The sequence below is a fragment of the Benincasa hispida genome, chromosome 6 (genome assembly GCF_027475165.1).
Source record: "Benincasa hispida cultivar pf3 chromosome 6, pf3_genome.v1.1, whole genome shotgun sequence".
NCBI classification, from domain to species: domain Eukaryota; kingdom Viridiplantae; phylum Streptophyta; class Magnoliopsida; order Cucurbitales; family Cucurbitaceae; genus Benincasa; species Benincasa hispida.
This window is the reverse complement of record NC_143483.1, coordinates 53,130,844-53,136,449: the sequence shown is the minus strand read 5'-3', so window position 1 is coordinate 53,136,449 and position 5,606 is coordinate 53,130,844. Positions and strand designations below refer to the sequence as shown.

The following is a 5,606-nucleotide window of genomic DNA, read 5'->3' as shown; positions in this document are numbered from 1 at the left end:
TCCAATTTTGTTTAATTCCAAAATTAAACGTATAATTATATCACATATAATTACTAATACCGTGAATTCTAATTTGAACATTTCAAATCAACTTATTACGCTACTCTAAGGCTAATCTGTTTGTGAGCTAGTAGAGGGACCTAATGGACTTACAAATCATGGGCTCCAACGATCCGAGATTAATTGGTTAAACTTTTTACACTGAATTAATCCCCATTCGTTAACTATTGGGTCACTCCACTAAAGCCCAGAGTTGCACTCCCTTCACTGTAGATATATTGTGTCCACACAATATAACCATGATTAGTAAGTTAACCCTTCACTGGTTATTCGTACTAACAACTGGGTGAAATGATTGTTTTACCCTCAAGAATACCTCTTGTTCCTTATGTCCCGTTGATCCTTTAATGAACAATATGTTTGTGATCCGATCAACAAACCGAGTCCTTCTTGAGCCAAAGAAAGGGTGGGGCCCCTTGTTTAAGACCTGAAGTCAACACTTAAGGGAACAACCTCTTTACTATCCCTAAAAGCGGGTATGAGTGAGTTCCATCTTGCACCCTATGTCCCTAGTTATCTACCCGGTCTTACCCCTGAAATGGAGGCTCATTGGGCCAACACTGTTGAGCCAATCCTCACCCATGCAAATCTAAGGATAATCCTGAATAAACAGGAGTTTATAGTTAGCTTAGGATTAAGGTTAAGTTATCTAGGTCATCATTGTGAAATAGTCAGTCTTAAATAATAAACAACGTTATAAAGTAAGAATGACTTATTTCGTGGTCTGATCTTGTATAAACTCATTGCACCGAACGCACCCACTCCTCATGTCATGACAGATACGAATTAGGATCACTTCTTCTGTAGCACTTTACAACTCTTTATAATAACTACAGAGTGGACCGCATCTGATAGTGTTATCAGAATAAGGCACCCAACTCCTTAACTATAGATCATTTTGACTATTTACTCGAACCTATCCCTTCTTATGTCTCCACATAAAGTTCAAGTACTTATGTAATAGTTATGGATCTTTTTAGTTTATTGGATTTATTTCTAAAACAAAATAAGTAATTCATATATTCAATAACAACTTTATTGAAATTTTCAGAATAAGTTTTATTTTTTACAATCCACGAGATTTATGACATAAAACCCAACACTAAGTCACCTCAAAAAATTGAGGAAATGAAAAGAATTCCTTATGCATCAGTAGTCAGAAGCTTGATGTATGTTATGTTATGTACATGTTTCAACATAGGCTTTGCAGTTGAAATCTTTAGCAAGTTTCAGTCTAACCTTGGACACAACCATTGGATTGCTGTTAAGAACATCCTCTAGTATCTTCGGAGAACGAGAGATTATTTGCTCATGTATGGTTCTAAGGATTTGATCCTTATAGGATACACTGATTCTGATTTTTAATCTAATGTGGATTCTAGGAAATCAACTTTAGGATCAGTATTCACTCTCAACGGATGAACAACAGTGTGGAGAAGCATCAAACAGAGTTGTATTGCTGATTCCACGATGGATGTTGAATATGTAGCCGCATGTGAAGCAGCTAAAGAAGCAATATGGCTCAGAAAGTTCTGATGGATTTGGAAGTGGTTCCAAATATGCATCTGCCAATCACCCTGTTTTGTGATAACAGTGGAGCAGTTGCCAACTCAAAGGAATCTAGGAGCCACAAATGAGGAAAGCACATTGAGTGAAAGTACCATCTCATCAGGGAGATAGTACACAGAGGAGACGTGATAGTCACAAAAGTAACCTCTAAAGATAATCTTGTTGATCCATTTTCGAAAACCTTCACGGCTAAAGTGTTCGTGGATCACCTGGTCGGACTAGGGCTATGAGCTTCATAAATCTAGGGCAAGTGAGAGAATGTGAAAGGTATGTAGATGCCCTAATTTATTGTATTTTCACTTTTCTCAACATTATATATTTGTATATATTAGAAACCTACTGAATTTTTGTCCAAGTGGGAGATTGTTGGGAATGTCCTAAAATTTGCAATTCATAATCATGGAAGCATATTCTATTTATCAATAAAAGTATTGTTGAAGCATTTATTCAATAAAAGTATTATTGAAATTGCATTATGTAATAAAAATTCAATAAACGAATCCATGGCTATAGTATGAATACTGTAACTTTATGTAGAGGCATAAAAGAGGATCAAGTTATAGTATATAGCCAAAAAGATCTATAAGTATATATATAAAATTGGGTACCTCGTCCTTGGGAAACTATGGATGCGACCTACTTTGTATACAGATACAAACGACGTGATCCTGAAATCGTTCATGTGAAGACATGCGAGTAGGAGCATCCTATGAAAAAGAGTTTTTCATAAGACCGGACTACGAAATAGTCACTTTTTCATTATAACAACCGTTTACTATTAAAACTAACTATTTCAATTCGATGACCTAGGGTAATTCGATCTTAATCCTGAGCTAATTATGAACTCCTGTTTATTCTGGATTATCCTTTGATCTTCATAGGTGAGAGTAGTTCAATAGCACTGCTCAACAATCCTCCTATTTTGGATATAAGATCGGATAGATAGCTAGGGACATAGTCCTGCAAGATGGAATTCACTCCTACTTGTTTTAGGGTTAGCATATAGGTTGTTCCCTTAAATATTGATTCTTGGTCTTGAACAAAGAGGTCCTACCTTCTCATGGCCAAGAGGGATATGGTTTATTAGTTGGACTATAAACCAATCGTTCAATCGAGGACTAGTGGGAGATTAAGGAGCAAGATATATCTATAGGGGTAAAACAGTAATTTTGACCTAGCTGTAAATACGAGGGACCTGTGAAGGATCGACTTATTGATTATGGTTAAATCAAGTGGACATAAAAATATATCTACATTGAGGAAAGTGCAACCATCATGTTATGGTATGTCTCAGTGGTTAACAAATATTCGTTGACTCGAGTTAAAGAGTTTAACTGATTAATCTCAAATTGTTGGAGCTCATGGTTTGTAGGTCCATAAGCTCCCTCTACTAACTGGTATAACATTAAACCTTGGATTAGAAAATTGAACGAATTTGAAGTGTTCAAATTCGTAATTAGGGTTTGGAATTTGAAATATTCAATTTCAATTTTAGGGTTTGAATAATTATATTTGACATACTTAACGTGTTAAATTTATCGAAATTAAACGTAATTGGAGAGTTTTTAAATATTTAAATATTGATTACATGAATAGGGATTCATGTTTAAATTATGTATTTTATTAATTTAATATTTGATATTAAATTATTAATTAATTAATTAATTAAATTTTTTTAGTTAATTATTTAAATTAAATCAATTTTAATTTAGGAAAAAAAAGAAATGATAAGAGAAGATAAATTTAGTTAATTATTTAATATTCAATGAAGTACCAAATCAGATCTTTTTTTGTAATTGTGATGCCTCTTTCATTGCTCTAAACTGAAACGCATTTCTTTAATCTTCACTGCTTTTTCCTTTGCCTTTATGGTTGAAGCTTTACTCTAGCTCTTTTTGTACAAATACTCTGATTTATTTGAATGCATCTCTTTTTTCCTTGGGATGTGACGAGGATGCTAAAGAAGTATTATCCCATCCTCTAGTATCTTGTTCAAAATAAAAAACTTTACCAATTCTTCATTACCTTCTCCTGCTGCAATGTGCAGAGCGGTGTCGTCTGAGGAGTTTGCTATCAATAGCAGCGGCTGGCAGACCTGCACGACCTTTTTTGCAAACTCCGTTTGATGGAATTCTGTGGCCACGTGAAGTATAGTATCCTTGACATGGGGTTAGCTCTTTGTGAAGATCTAAAGTCACTTCCATGTTTCCAAGGTAACTCAAGTTTCCTTCCATGGCCACCCTGTACAGCTTTGGATCCATGGAGAATTAGGAGCTTTCTTTCGAGGAATTATAAGAATAATAATAATATTGGAAGAAAAGCAACACACCAAAATGATATGAATTCACGAAGTTGTTAGGCTCTTAAATAGAAAAAAAGAAAATTCACGTTTTGTTAAAGATGGGGAATTCCAATATCCAATCCTTTTACTTAAACATCGTTAAAAAATCATCTCCAGTTTCGGACACTTCTACTTCCCGTGTTTAATTTTAGTTCTATCCCAAGTTGATTTCTATTAAAATTGGTTAAATAATAATAATTATTATTATTATTGTTGTTATTATAATTATAGTTTCATGCAATAAAATTATGTTTCTAAAATTTACCATTGAAAAGAAATATATAGATAATAACTTTTTTTTCCTTTTTGGAAAACCAGACTAAATTTGAAAATTATCTAAAGTAAGATAATCAAAATTAGATATTTTAAAAGAGAAAAACTTGGGTGAAGATTGGCCTGCACCCTTCTATTGTGCAGCTCTTAGTGCTTGTAACAAAAAAATTATCATGTGACAATTTATTATAAGCTTAAGTCCTAGAGTATATGGGCAAAAACAATGTTTCTATCCCATAGTTATTAGATACCATATAGATAATTGAATTCACATATTATGTTTAAAACAACCACATTGTTAGCATTTCATAGTAAATTTGTTCTCAATCTTCTTAGAATAAGTTTATATTATTTGATAGTATGAGATTATCTCAAAATTAATTGACAATGAGAAGAATAATTTATCTATCTATCTCAATCTTCTTTGGGTAAGTTTATATTCTTTTTTCATTTATTTTCATTATGTATATTCCCTCCTCGGGCTTTGATAATATTTGCCTGAAAAGGGCCAAAATGGCCTTCCACCCATTGGTTAATACACAGTGAATAAAACAAAAGAGCTGAGGCTTTTCAAAAAAAGAAAAAGAACTTTCATCTTTTTGTCTTTTTATCTTCTTTCTCTCATACCTTTTATTTACTACTAACTCGATCAACTCATACGATTATTAATAAAAATGATTTTAAATGATTAAAAGCATTTTTCAAGTGATGATTTTGATCATTTCAGAATCATTTTCTATAGTCATGTTATGTTTTAGTTTCAGCTGTGGTTTATTTGGTTTCACTTTTCAATTTTAGATTTGTGGCTGATAACTTGAGGGACGGGAAAAAACATTGGTGATTTACTTGGACGGTAAAAGATGATGATGATAGCCAGGTAGGTAACTTGACCTTAGTGTAGGAAATTTTCCTGAGGGAATGCAACGAAGGATGTGTGATTTTGTCCAATATGACAAACTCAACACAAGTAATAGCTTTCTAAAGAAATGTAAGTTTTTTATCTCGACCGTACTCCACAAATATTTTTTTTAATATAAAAAAATATTTTTGCTATTGATTCACATTCATATATATATATATTTTTTTTAAAAAAAATAGTATAAGTTAGGCCTTTTAATAAGGAAAAATTAAAAAGATATTGTCCTTTTAAAAACTATTTAAGAAAATATTGTTGTTTTCAAACTATTTGTAAAAATATTGTTTTTTTTTTTAAAAAATAAGTCAAGTGGTGAAAATTCGACCTAGATAGGACGAATTTTGAACCCTCGACCTTTTTTTCATTTGTACGTCGAACTTTGAACTCTCGACCTTGCTCTTCCTAACATTATTATTGAGTCTGTTTAATTATCATTCCAGAGACCTT

General features: G+C 32.5%; 1 long non-coding RNA gene across 1 annotated transcript; it reads left to right on the top strand.

Annotated features, from left to right (window-relative positions):
* Positions 1 to 3,569: 3,569 nt before the first annotated feature.
* On the top strand, positions 3,570 to 5,296 carry LOC150035763 (uncharacterized). The gene is made up of 2 exons (XR_016530238.1): positions 3,570 to 3,842; positions 5,042 to 5,296. It is a non-coding gene; the product is annotated as an uncharacterized LOC150035763 (long non-coding RNA).
* The last annotated feature ends 310 nt before the right edge of the window (positions 5,297 to 5,606 follow it).